Below are 15,307 nucleotides of genomic sequence, written 5' to 3'. Positions count from 1 at the left end.
CGTGACTCAAGTATTCTCCTCCACGATCTGATCGTAGAAACTTGATTTTCCTGTCACGTTGATTTTCAACCTCACTCTGAAATTCCTTGAACTTTTCAAAGGTTTCAGACTTGTGTTTCATTAAGTAGATATACCCATACCTACTTAAATCATCAGTGAGGGTGAGAACATAACGATAGCCACCGCGAGCCTCAACACTCATCGGACCGCACACATCAGTATGTATGATTTCCAATAAGTCGGTTGCTCGCTCCATTGTTCCTGAGAATGGAGTCTTGGTCATTTTACCCATAAGGCATGGTTCGCACGTGTCAAATGATTCATAATCAAGAGACTCTAAAAGTCCATCAGCATGGAGCTTCTTCATGCGTTTAACACCTATGTGACCAAGGCGGCAGTGCCACAAGTATGTGGGACTATCATTATCAACCTTACTTCTTTTGGTACTCACATTATGAATATGTGTAGCATCACGTTCGAGATTCATAAGGAATAAACCATTCACCATAGGAGCATGACCATAAAACATATCTCTCATAAAAATGGAACAACCATTATTCTCAGATTTAAAAGAGTAGCCATCTCGAATTAAACGAGATCCCGATACAATGTTCATGCTCAGAGCTGGCACTAAATAACAATTATTAAGGTTTAAAACTAATCCCGAAGGGAGATGCAGAGGTAGCGTGCCGACGGCGATCACATTGACCTTGGAACCATTCCCGACGCGCATCGTCACCTCGTCCTTTGCCAGTTTCCGCTTATTCCGCAGCCCCTGCTTTGAGTTACAAATGTGAGCAACTGCACCGGTATCAAATACCCAGGAGCTACTACGGGCACTAGTAAGGTACACATCAATTACATGTATATCACATATACCTTTTGTTTTGCCGGCCTTCTTATCCGCTAAGTACTTAGGGCAGTTCCGCTTCCAGTGACCGCTTCCCTTGCAATAAAAGCACTCAGTCTCGGGCTTGGGTCCATTCTTTGGCTTCTTCCCAGCAGCTTGCTTGCCGGGCGCGGCAACCTCCTTGCCGTCCTTCTTGAAGTTCTTTTTACCCTTGCCTTTCTTGAACTTAGTGGTTTTATTGACCATCAACACTTGATGTTCCTTTCTGACTTCTACCTCTGCTGATTTCAGCATAGCAAATACTTCAGGAATGGTCTTTTCCATCCCCTGCATATTGAAGTTCATCACAAAGCTCTTGTAGCTTGGTGGAAGCGACTGGAGGATTCTGTCAATGACCGCATCATCCGGGAGATTAACTCCCAGCTGAGTCAAGCGGTTATGCAACCCAGACATAGTGAGTATGTGCTCACTGACAGAACTGTTTTCCTCCATCTTACAGCTAAAGAATTTGTCGGAGACTTCATATCTCTCGACCCGGGCATGAGCTTGGAAAACCATTTTCAGCTCTTCGAACATCTCATATGCTCCATGTCTCTCAAAACGCTTTTGGAGCCCCGGCTCTAGGCTATAAAGCATGCCGCACTGAATGAGGGAGTAGTCATCGAAACGTGCCTGCCAAGCGTTCATAACATCTTGTTCTGCAGGGAGAACGGGTGCGTCACCAAGCGGTGCTTGTAGGACATAATCTTTCTTGGCAGCTATGAGGATGATCCTCAGGTTCCGGACCCAGTCCGTATAGTTGCTGCCATCGTCTTTCAGCTTAGTTTTCTCTAGGAACGCGTTGAAGTTGAGGACTACGTTGGCCATTTGATCTACAAGACATATTGCAAAGATTTTAGACTAAGTTCATGATAATTAAGTTCAACTAATCAAATTATTAGTGAACTCCCACTTAGATTAGACATCCCTCTGGTCATCTAAGTATTACATGATCCGAGTTAAACTAGACCGTGTCCGATCATCACGTGAGACGGACTAGTCAACATCGGTGAACATCTTCATGTTGATCGTATCTTCTATACGACTCATGCTCGACCTTTCGGTCTTCTATGTTCCGAGGCCATGTCTGTACATGCTAGGCTCGTCAAGTCAACCTAAGTGTTTGCATGTGTAAATCTGTCTTACACCCGTTGTATGTGAACGTCTGAATAAAACACCCGATCATCACGTGGTGTTTTGAAACAGCGAACTGTCGCAACGGTGCACCGTTAGGGGGAACACTTCTTGAAATTATTGTGAGGGATCATCTTATTTACTACCGTCGTTCTAAGTAAACAAGATGCAAAACATGATAAACATCACATGCAATCAAATAATAAATGTGACATGATATGGCCAATATCACATAGCTCCTTTGATCTCCATCTTGGGGCTCCATGATCATCTTGTCACCGGCTTGACACCATGATCTCCATCATCATGATCTCCATCATCGTGTCTCCATGAAGTTGCTCGCCAACTATTACTTCTACTACTATGGCTAACGCGTTTAGCAATAAAGTAAAGTAATTTACATGGCGTTTCTTGATGACACGCAGGTCATATAAAAGAATAAAGACAACTCCTATGGCTCCTGCCGGTTGTCATACTCATCGACATGCAAGTCGTGAATCCTATTACAATAGCATGAACATCTCATACATCACATATAGATCATTCATCATTCATCACAACTTTGGCCATATCATATCACAAACCACTTGCTGGCAAAACAAGTTAGACGTCCTCTAATTGTTGTTGCAAGTTTTACGTGGCTGAATTAGGGTTCTAGCAAGAACGTTTTCTTACCTACGTTAAAGCCACAACGTGATTTGTCAACTTCTATTTACCCTTCATAAGGACCCTGTTCATCGATTCCGCTCCAACTAAAGTAGGAGAGACAGACACCCGCCAGCCACCTTATGCAACTAGTGCATGTTAGTCGGTGGAACCGGTCTCACGTAAGCGTACGTGTAAGGTTGGTCCGGGCCGCTTCATCCCACAATACCGCTGAAGCAAGAAAGGACTAGTAACGGCAAGAAAGTTGACAAATCTACGCCCACAACAAATTGTGTTCTACTCGCGCAAGAAGAACTACGCATAGACCTAGCTCATGATGCCACTGTTGGGGAACGTTGCAGAAAACAAAAATTTTCCTACTCGTTTCACCAAGATCATCTAGGAGTTCATCTAGCAACGAGTGATTGGATGCATCTACATACCTTTGTAGATCGCGAGTGGAAGCGTTCAAAAGAACGGTGATGATGTAGTCGTACTCGACGTGATCCAAATCACCGATGACCAGCGCCGAACGGACGGCACCTCCGCGTTCAACACACGTACGGAACAGCCACGTCTCCTCCTTCTTGATCCAGCAAGGGAGGGAGGAGAGGTTGAGGGAGATGGCACCAGCAGCAGCACGACGGCGTGGTGTTGATGGAGCTGCAGTACTCCGGCAGAGCTTCGCTAAGCACTATGGAGGTTGAGGAGGTGTTGGGGAGGGAGAAGGAGGCAACCAAAGGCCGAGGCGTTCAGGTATGAAGTCCCTCCTCTCCCCCACTATATATAGGGGTGCCAAGGGGGGGTGGCCGGCCCTAGGAGATCCAATCTCCTAGGGGGTGCGGCGGCCTAGGGGGGGTTTTCCTCCCCCCCAAGGCACCTAGGAGGTGCCTTACCCTCCTAGGACTCTTCCCCTTCTAAACCCTAGGCGCATGGGCCTATGTGGGGCTGGTGCCCTTGGCCCATTAGGCCAAGGCGCACCCCCTTACAGCCCATGTGGCCCCTCGGGACAGGTGGACCCACCCGGTGGACCCCCGGGACCCTTCCGGTGGTCCCGGTACAATACCGATAACCCCGAAACTTGTCCCGATGCCCGAAACAAGACTTCCCATATATAAATCTTTACCTCCGGACCATTCCGGAACTCCTCGTGACGTCCGGGATCTCATCCGGGACTCCGAACAACATTCAGGTTACTGCATATACATATCCCTACAACCCTAGCGTAACTGAACCTTAAGTGTGTAGACCCTACGGGTTCGAGAGACAAGCAGACATGACCGAGACGACTCTCCGGTCAATAACCAACAGCGGGATCTGGATACCCATGTTGGCTCCCACATGCTCCACGATGATCTCATCGGATGAACCACGATGTCGAGGATTCAATCAACCTCGTACGCTATTCCCTTTGTCTATCGATATGTTACTTGCCCGAGATTCGATCGTCGGTATCCCAATACCTCGTTCAATCTCGTTACCGGCAAGTCACTTTACTCGTACCGTAATGCATGATCCCGTGACCAGACACTTGGTCACTCTAAGCTCATTATGATGATGCATTACCGAGTGGGCCCAGTGATACCTCTCCGTCATACGGAGTGACAAATCCCAGTCTTGATCCATGTCACCCAACAGACACTTTCGGAGATACCCGTAGTCTACCTTTATAGTCACCCAGTTACGTTGTGACGTTTGGCATACCCAAAGCACTCCTACGGTATCCGGGAGTTACACGATCTCATGGTCTAAGGAAAAGATACTTTGACATTGCAAAACTCTAGCAAACGAACTATACGATCTTGTGCTATGTTTAGGATTGGGTCTCGTCCATCACATCATTCTCCCAATGATGTGATCTCGTTATCAATGACATCCAGTGTCCATAGTCAGGAAACCATGACTATCTGTTGATCAACGAGCTAGTCAACTAGAGGCTCACTAGGGACATGTTGGTGTCTGTTATTCACACATGCATTACGATTTCCGGATAACACAATTATAGCATGAATAAAGACAATTATCATGAACAAGGAAATATAATAATAATGCTTTTATTATTGCCTCTAGGGCATATTTCCAACAAGTACTACCTGTTAAACCAGCTATCATGCCACAATACAGCTTGGGAGCTTCACACCCAAGGGGCCAAAGAGAGCCTGGATGCTATGCACAACTCAAATATAGGCACCCAATGAGCACAGCTCACAAAGTTACTTGGGGGCTCTTTGTGTAAAGTAACAAAGAGTTTGAAAGGACCCTTGTAGCTGGGTATCGACCCACGGCTTGTAAGCCTGGTATATTCACCTAAAACCCCGGGTTAACCTGCCTTCATCAAGTAAGCTACTCCTATCCAGGTAATCCTGACATGACTGGCCGAACGTTTAACAGTTACTCTCATTGAGACCCTGAACTTGTCAAAGTTAAAACGATGATTGGTTAGTTGGAGGCCCATCTTAAAAGGCTTTGTCAAATGGTTTAACTCAGCGGCCTGGCAGCCCACGAAAAGCCTCAAATTTGGGCCTGGCAGCCCTCGAAAAGCCTCGACTACACGGTTTTATTTGCCTTTGTTAGTTTCTTTTTGAATTTTATGTTGAACCGGTATCTTTTGGTCCGGTCTGGCTTTTCAGTCATCATATTAACCCAGTGTTGTTTAACCCGGCTTGGTTGGCAAAAAAGTTGTCAGATCTTATTATCAAACCGGAGTTTCTTGACCCGTCCTGGCTTTGACTACATGTCGCCAGTTTTTGATCATCTGGTGTTCATTGTAACCCGGCATGACTCCTTACATGCCATCATCATATGGTGAGAGTTATAATAACTCAAGATTTGGGTTTTCACCCTTACTACAATCTAAGTTGGTAAACTAACTATGTGATGTCATATCACAGGTATGAATTATTTCATATTTATTTCAGTTTGGCTATCAATCAGGCTTTATCTTGGGTATTATGACCCGTCCGGCGGTAAACCGCCAGGACAAAAAATTTGTATGCAGACATCAGGATCGCATGATATTATCAAAGTATAAGCAAACATAGCACGTATCATGCCAGATCAACAAAGTCATGCATCACTACCACAGATCAAAGAAGTTTTAACTAGCCTATTACAAGGCGCTTTGAGGCCCAAAATACTGATTGTTTTTTTACGCAACAAAGTTTGTCAAAGTAATTCGCATGCCGGATTAAGACTCATTGCCAGGATGACGTGAAGTTGATGGGTCTTCTAGCGCCGGTTCAACCTCCTCCTCTCCACCCAGAGGCTGGAAGTCAATGGTGGTCCAGTCAATCCAGGTTAGAGCCTGAAATACAGCTTCTTCACTTATCAGATTGGACGGGTCAACATCAGGGGCGTAAGTATGCTTACGGATTGGCGGGATAAGGCTATGCGTTTCTGTCACAGTCGTATCAACTCAATGGTTCCGTTCATCATAAAAGGACCGATGAACTGTCAAGTTAGCCTCTGCAGCCAGTTGACTTGATAGTGGACGCATTTCCTTTGTCAGGGCTTTGGGGGCTTCATTGTCAAATGCTGACCCGTCTGTTTGTTCATCTAGAAACCCCTTGGCAATATCAACTGGATCCAAGTCAAATATCCATGCTTTGGCCCGAGTCAGTGCTAGTAAAGCGCCAGCCCTGGCAGCAGATCGCTTCACCTCCTCTATCTGAGTCGGTGTCATGGATAATCTTGCTAGTGTGTCCTTGATCAATGTTGGTGCCGGTTTGTTGTATGAGACTGCAGAGATAACCCGTTGTGCACCGGTATACAGTTGCTCAATCAGTGTATAAGCCGCCTTCAATTTCATCCGCATATCCACTCCAAGATGAGCAATGCGATGGCCTGCGACGGTCTAAGAATTCAATGTCAAACCGGCGGAGTTGATGAAAATGGAGAAGCAAGTTATTATAGAATACTTACCAAGAACTGCAGCTGTCATGGAGTTCACTTGATGTTTCAGACCCGTCAGCTCTTCCTCCACCGGTTTAAGAGCGGCTTTGGCGTCTTCAACCCGTTTCAACAAAGTAGCTCTTTCCGTTTCCAAATTGGATCATTCGGTTTTGAAGCTTTCTTTCAAATGTTCCATGCCAATCAAAGCGCCCTTTAGCTCCTCTTTGGCTTTAGAGGTCGCTTCTTGCTGGGACTTGAGGTTTTATTGAAGATCAGCAATTTGAGTTTCTTTGATAGTCTTCTTGGTCTGCACAAGTCAGAAGATGAAGTTGTTAAAGTGCCAAGCACATAACAAGTTATGCCCTTAGCACTTCGGGGATAATGTGGATTGCTTTTTCAAAAAGTCAGTATTTTCAAGTCCCAAGGCTCAATCCAGGTATTAAGCTTGGCACTTGGGGGCTAATGCACATTTGATCAATTATGTGTGAAGACAGTTAACATGGACAGAAAAGTCCCGGTTTGTCTTCAAGAAGACAAACCGGCCCTTGGGGGCTACTACGTTGAAGTGTTCTTTATATCGAAGTCCCGGTTTGTCTACAAGAGATAACCCGGCCCTTGGGGGCTACAATGGAAGATATATACAGAATAGAGTAAAATTCAAAGTGTTCTTGAAAAGTACCTCATAATGCTCCTTCATCAGGTTCACCAAACCGGCTTCAAAGTCACGGCTGGTGTAGAGACGGTTTAAAAAGCCGGAATGAAGTTCCTCGGCACTAAGGTTGACGAAGTTGGATAAATCTGCCTTCCCTTTCCCCTTACCCATAGCAACGCATTCCTCCTTGACAGTATGTTTGGCCAAGATAACTGGATTACCAGGACTGGTGTGAGTAGTGCCAGTAATCACAACATCCTCATCATCACCTTTTGGTGGACTTGGCGGATTGAGGGTACCCCTGGCTGGACTTGGCAGATTAGCAGCCGGGCTCGGCGGATCAGCAGTCAGGCTTGGAGGCATGAGGGCTCGACGGTTCAATATGAGTAGCCGGGTCAGCTTCCGGCGGATTAGCTTCAGTGCTCTCGCCTTGAGGGATGGAATCATCCATAATGTCAGTATTTCTACCGGAGCCTTTAGGAGCTTTCTCCGGTTCAGCTTCACCGACAGGGGCACTGGTTTTAGCCTCTTACTCATACGGGCTTTGGCACTATGAGATCAAAACAAAGATTAGCACGGTAAACCGAATTACGAAGGAAAAAATGTGAAGGACAATATACTTACACAGGGACAGTTTTAAGAGGAGGCAGCTGAGTGGTTGATGAACCGCTCGATGAATTGGAAGATGCCTGATAATTCGGATCAGACGGATTAAGTGGGTATCTGAAGAAACCCTTCAAAGGATAAAGTTTTTCGGGAGAACAAGTAACCTCTGGACGACGTTTCCGGGTTGGAGTATCCGGTAAACCGGAAGAGGTGATTTGTTGGCCACTCTGCCGGGTTGTACGACGCTCTTCAGCTTGCTGTGTCTTCAAAGAAAATTTTGGATCCAAATAAGCAAGAGGGTGAGAGTATTTTACTTTCCGAACTACGCGGTGAAATCTTTGAACCGACACAAGTTCTGAATCGGAAGAAAGAGAGATTACCTCAACATGGTCTGCACAGATGGCCTCCGCATCATCTTGGTAATAGTCATTGTCAATAAGGTGTACGAAAAAGGAACCAAGCGAGTCAAGTTCTACCTCTGGATCCGATTCGTCAGCATCTTCTGGCGGATCAGAAGACTCGGTGGTTTTCTTCTTGGCAGCTTTCTTGGTGACCTTACTCTTCACACGAGGAGCCCTAGCCGGTTTATTCCGCTTCCAGAAGGAGCTATTGGCCTGTGAAATTAAAGCAAAGGAGTGTTAGCACGTTATTAAAGCAGAGGCGAATCAGTAAGCATTAAGTTAAACTTTACCGCTGGCGGTTTATTGGAGGCGCAAAAAGGTGGCAACCCGATTTGGCTGCATGCAGCGATTGGTTCGTCAAGCATCTTCTTCACAGATTCAGTAACTCCAATGTCCGTCATTACTATTTCATGATATCACTGAGGATCCTTGACGTTGCCAGTATATTCATGCATCAATCCGGGGCGGCGACTTAAAGGCAGAATATGCCTAGAAACCCAGCAGCGGACGAGATCAATACCAGTCAAACCGTTGGCCTAGAGAGCCCGGAGCTTGGTGAGTTTAGGCGCATAAGTTTTCCGTTCTACGGCAGTTAACCATAGAGGTAACAGGTGGCCATTGCTAGGTAACCCGGCAAAGGATTTTCTCCAGCGGGGGCAGTGTTCCAGCAATAAAACCAAGTTTGGTTCCAATCTTTGGGATGGCTATGATGTTTTGCATGAGGGAAATCAACTTCTTTTCTTTTCTGCATTGAAACCCCACCAAGTTCCGTGTTGGGACCATCAGAGAACTCCGTGTGGCAGTTTAAATGGAAAAAAAATCCCGGAACAGCTCCACAGATGGTTCTTCTTAAAGGTAAACTTCACAGAATACTTGAAAGTTGCATATATTGGACACATAATTCGGTCCAATATCTTGTGGATGGAGTTGAAAGCTCGCAAGGACATCCCGGAAAATTTTGGATCCGGACGGGCTGAATCCCCGATCTAAGTGTTGCATAAATACAATCACCTCTCCATATTGCGGTTCAGGAGGGCACTCAGAGCCCGAGACTCGCCAATGAAGGACCCTTTTTGAGGCTAAAGCGCCAGTGGTGACATATCCGTTGATTTGTGTCTCCGTGATCCGAGACGGAAACCAGTTGCAAGCAGAGAATTGTTTGGTCATCTTGGAAGGCAAACTGCGAAAGAGATAATGAAGGCCGGTTTACAATTGACGGTTTAAGTGTACTACTCAGTGTTAAACCGGAAAATTGCTATTCAAGTCAAGTTGGCGGTTTGAGTGAGGGCTAATGGTGTGTGTCGGATTGACTATTAAAGGTTAAACCGCCCTTAGGCAGAAGAGCCAGAGCTGGAAATCTACTAAGTGTTTACAGAAACAAGTTTCACAATATGGCAGTATAATTTTGGATCTACTGTTCTTAAATAAAGAAAACTTTTCTAAGCCCTACAATGGCGCTAAGAGGAACAGAGAAGATCCATACGGAGTCAGTTCATGAGCGACAAGACGCTATGGTATGGTGAACTAACAATATGGATCTAGCCACAGATCAAAGCTATCAGGTGCACATATAAACTCAGGCAAAAGACTAAGAGAAGGACACAGAAGAACTGATGAACGGTGATGAACACGGATGAACTCGAAGCCCTAATGGAGATCTAGGGTTACAAGAAAGTGAACTTACCAGGGCCACTCAGTGGCGGAGGAGCGTTGCAGGGTTTCTAGTACGAACATGGTGATGCAGCGGCCTTGGTCGGTGCAGATTCGAAGGTCGATGGCGGCGGCGGCGCTGGGGCTCTTTGGGTCGCGAGGAGGAAGATGAGGAGAAAGGGGAGAAAGTGGAAGGACCCTTTGGGTTTATTTATAACGAGGCAGGAAGATAAGCGCAGGCGCGATAATCAAGGAGCCTGAAACGGCAAAGTGGGCATGGCGGACGCCTCGATTTTCGGGATATCATTAATGAAGGAATCTTTTTAATCGTTTTTTACAGAGATGACATCATGATGATCCGTTGCTGTGTCCATAGGATGACATCATGGCAGTTTAACAAAGTTTATAAAAGAAGATATCATGGCGGTTCACGAGAAAGGAAGGAAGAGGTTCACAGGATTTTTCTAAGTGCTGAAGATTGACATGAACAGGTTCAAATCAATCTGGGGCCTAATGTTGGGGATATAACTACCGAGTGTAAACCGCCCAGGAGGGGCTGGTTCACCCTCTACTATATTGAAGCCCACGAAGACCCAGAAGATGGCGCTTTACTAATGAAGCTTAGAGGCTCGGAGCCCAAAGGCGGAATAGGGCCCATAGTGGTAAACCGACATAGTCATGTAACTTGTATTGTAAGATAAAAAAAGGAGAGACCGAGCCGGACGCTGTTATGAGCAGACCGAGCCGGACGCTGTTATGAGCCGGCCTCGGGACTCTGTAAACCGGCCGGGCGTCAACCCGTGTATATAAGGGGACGACCCGGCGGTGGTTCAAGGACAAGAAACAACAACTCGAGAGCAGGCATAGCGTGTTTAGCTCCCTGGTAATCGAGACCCCAATAATCCCATCACAACTAGACATAGACCTTTACCTTCATCGAAGGGGCCGAACTAGTATAAAATCCCTCATGTCCTTTGTCTGGTTTAACCCCTTTAAGCTAACCCTTCGCGATGGCTCCACGACTAAGTCCTTTCACGAGGACATCTGACGTGATATTTCCACAACAGATAGGAAGATGTAGGATTGGGGCAGCCATCTACTACGGTGACCTGTACCTCCTGTGACCCATGGTTAGCATAAGCTTGCTCCTGAGGAATTAGCGGTACCCGATAGTTGCTGCCACCAGCGCGGTCGTCGAGGCTCTCTTGGGGTTCCTGAAAGAGCTCAGCTTCCGGCATCTCTTCCCCCCAGCCTAGCCCAAGGAATGAGCCATGGTCCTCTTCCAGTGCGTGCCCTTGATCCACCATGTGGGGTACATAAGCTTCCGGGGCCACCGCCCCGAGCGCCTCGTTGTAGTGCCCCCACGCGCCACGCAGTCCTGCTTGAAGTGTTGTCTTGGGGGTGGTAGCGTGGCGGCCCGCCGGTGCCGTGAGCTGCACCAAATGTTCCCTCGCCGGCTGGAGGTGGAGCCGGCACTGTTGGTCGCCCGGCGCTGACGGTCAGGTTAGCGCTGGGGAGGCCTTGGAATCCGCTCGGAGTTGCGCGGGCGCGTATGGGGCTTCCATACGGACCGCCCTGGATCTGGGGTGGCAGCTGGATGCAGAAGGGATGAGCTCCCGAGGCGGCGGAACCCAGGAGCTCTACCACTTATTCCAGCAGCACGTCATGGCCGCCCTCCAGCAGCCTGCATCGTAGTAGTTCTCGGGCCACCGTGAGCGTGGCCCTTGAGTTCCCTGCTCCCGTCGGGTGTACGACACTGTGGCCGCGGCGTGGCTTGAGGCCCTTGCTGCTGACCGCACCTGCCGCGGCGTGAGGGCAGGCGGTGCCTGGCCGCATCGCCCGCGGCCCGCAGCGCCTTGTGGAGCGCGGGCTGCCTGGGGCACAAGGTTGAGGTCGCCCTGGGCGGGCGGTCCGACGCGGGTGGGCCAGGCCGCCCAGGGGTCGGGGTTGCCCGTTGGGTCGCCAGACATGAGGATGACGACGCGATGGAACGCGAGGCGGTGGAAGAGGGATTCCGGCGCACCCCTACCTGGCGCGCCAAATGTCGGATTTCGGGTTCCGGCAGACCCTTAAGGTTCGAACTCTGGGGTGCGCGCGAAGATCTCTCCCCTACCAACTCACGTCTCGTCACCTCGCAAAGGATCTAGGCTACTCGATGAACAACACAAGGGGCGCCAAGTTTATACTATTTCAGACAACCATTATGGTGTAATACCCTACTCCAGTGTGTGGTGTGGTGGATTGCCTCTGGGGCTGATGATGAATAGTATAAGGGAAGAACAGCCTCGTGAGGGATGTTCTTATGGTGGTGTTGCCCCTTTGGAGGGGTCGATTCCAGATCTCTTGGCTTGAGATCAGATGCCTCTATACTATGGTGGCTAGCCCTATTTATAGAGTGAGGCCCTGGTCCTCTTCCCAAATGTTGAGTGGGAAGGGCGCCAACAATTGGCCATTTTGAAGGGGAACATCTAGTACACTTATCCTGACTAAAGTTGGTCCTCGCCTGCCAAAGACTCTGACGATGACGCCGTCTTGGGCTCCACGGTGACCTCCATCCTGCCGTCCCGCTGGTCTTGGTCTCGTTGCAGCGAAATGGTAGCCTTTGCCTGATACCTTGGCCTGTGCTTGCCGCCTTTGCACCAAAGAGGAAATAAGGACACTATGTAGGCCGGCGTCCGCCTGGCACCCGCCTGGCTTCGGTCATCATGGCTTGCGACACGGGTACCTCACGAGGTACCCTGCCTTGATCTCCTCGCCTCCTCGCAAGCTAGCCTGACGAGGCTACTCCTGAGGAAGCTTCCTGTCGTCCGCCCCGCGAGGCTCGGTCCCTCGCGAGGGTCTTGAGCTTGATGAAGTTGGTGAAGGAAATATGCCCTAGAGGCAATAATAAAGTTATTATTTATTTCCTCATTTCATGATAAATGTTTATTATTCATGCTAGAATTGTATTAACCGGAAACATAATACATGTGTGAATACATAGACAAACATAGTGTCACTAGTATGCCTCTACTTGACTAGCTCGTTTATCAAAGATGGTTATGTTTCCTAGCCATGGACAAAAGAGTTGTCATTTGATTAATGGGATCACATCATTAGGAGAATGATGTGATTGACATGACCCATTCCGTTAGCCTAGCACTTGATCATTTAGTATGTTGCTATTGCTTTCTTCATGACTTATACATGTTCCTGTAACTATGAGAATTATGCAACTCCCGTTTACCGGAGGAACACTTTGGGTACTACCAAACATCACAACGTAACTGGGTGATTATAAAGGAGTACTACAGGTGTCTCCGATGGTACATGTTGAGTTGGTGTATTTCGAGATTAGGTTTTGTCACTCCGATTGTCGGAGAGGTATCTCTGGGCCCTCTCGGTAATGCACATCTTTATAAGCCTTGCAAGCAATGTGACCAAATGAGTTGGTTACGGAATGATGCATTACGGAACGAGTAAAGAGACTTGCCGGTAATGAGATTGAACTAGGTATTGGATATCGACGATCAAATATCAGGCAAGTAACATACCGATGATAAAGGGAACAACGTATGTTGTTATGCGGTTTGACCGATAAAGATCTTCGTAGAATATGTAGGAGCCAATATGGGCATCTAGGTTCCGCTATTGGTTATTGACCAAGAATAGTTCTAGGTCATGTCTACATAGTTCTCGAACCCGTAGGGTCCGCACGCTTAAGGTTTCGATGACAGTTATATTATGAGTTTATGAGTTTTGATGTACCGAAGGAGTTCGGAGTCCCGGATGAGATCGGGGACATGACGAGGAGTCTCGAAATGGTCGAGACGTAAAGATCGATATATTGGACGACTATATTCGGAGTTCGGAAAGGTTCCGAGTGATTCGGGTATTTTTCGGAGTACCGGAGAGTTACGGGAATTCGCCGGGGAGTATATGGGCCTTATTGGGCAATACGGGAATTGAGGAGAGAGGCCGGAAGGAAGGAGGCGCGCAGCCCCCCTATGGTCCGAATTGGACAAGGGGTGCAGCCCCTCTTTCCTTCCTCCTCTCCCCCTCTTTCCCCCTTCTCCTACTTCAACAAGGAAGGAGGGAGTCCTACTCCCGGTGGGAGTAGGACTCCCCTTGGCGCGCCTCTCCCTGGCCGGCCGCCTCCTCCCCTTGCTCCTTTATATACGGGGGCAGGGGGCACCCCATGGAACACAAGTTGATCTACGGATCGTTCCTTAGACGTGTGCGGTGCCCCCCTCCACCATATTCCACCTCGGTCATATCGTTGTGGAGTTTAGGCGAAGCCCTGCGTCGGGAGAGCATCATCATCGTCACCACGCCGTCGTGCTGACGGAACTCATCCCCGAAGCTTTGCTGGATCGGAGCCCGGGGATCGTCATCGAGCTGAACGTGTGCTGAACTCGGAGGTGCCGTACGTTCGGTGCTTGGATCGGTCAGATCGTGAAGACGTACGACTACATCAACCGCGTTGTCATAACACTTCTGCTTACGGTCTACGAGGGTACATGGACAACACTCTCCCCTCTCGTTGCTATGCCATCACCATGATCTTGCGTGTACGTAGGAATTTTTTTTGAAATTACTATGTTCCCTAACAGTGGCATCCGAGCCTAGGTTTTATGCGTTGATGTTATATGCACGAGTAGAACACAAGTGAGTTGTGGGCGATATAAGTCATACTGCTTACCAGCATGTCATACTTTGGTTTAGCGGCATTGTGAGATGAAGCGGCCCGGACCGACATTACGCATACGCTTACGCGAGACTGGTTTCACCGCTACGAGCACTCGTTGCTTAAAGGTGACCGGCGGGTGTTTGTCTCTCTCACTTTAGTTGAACCGAGTGTGGCTACGCCCGGTCCTATTGTGATGTGATATGGTCAAGAAGTGATGCTATATTTTATTATATAAGATGATCATGTTTTGTAACCGAAGTTATCGGCAACTGGCAGGAGCCATATGGTTGTCGCTTTATTGTATGAAATGCAAACGCCCTGTAATTGCTTTACTTTATCACTAAGCGGTAGCGATAGTCGTAGAAGCAATAGATGGCGTAACGACAATGATGCTACGATGGAGATCAAGGTGTCGCGCCGGTGACGATGGTGATCACGACGGTGCTTCGAAGATGGAGATCACAAGCACAAGATGATGATGGCCATATCATATCACTTATATTGATTGCATGTGATGTTTATCCTTTATGCATCTTATCTTGCTTTGATTGACAGTAGCATTTTAAGATAATCTCTCACTTAATAATCAAGAAGTGTTCTCCCTGAGTATGCACCGTTGCGAAAGTTCTTTGTGCTGAGACACCACGTGATGATCGGGTGTGATAGGCTCTACGTTCAAATACAACGGGTGCAAAACAGTTGCACACGCGGAATACTCAGGTTAAACTTGACGAGCCTAGCATATACAGATATGGCCTCGGAACACGGAG

This window comes from Triticum aestivum, chromosome 5B (genome assembly GCF_018294505.1).
Source record: "Triticum aestivum cultivar Chinese Spring chromosome 5B, IWGSC CS RefSeq v2.1, whole genome shotgun sequence".
NCBI classification, from domain to species: Eukaryota; Viridiplantae; Streptophyta; class Magnoliopsida; order Poales; family Poaceae; genus Triticum; species Triticum aestivum.
This window is presented reverse-complemented; position numbering follows the sequence as displayed.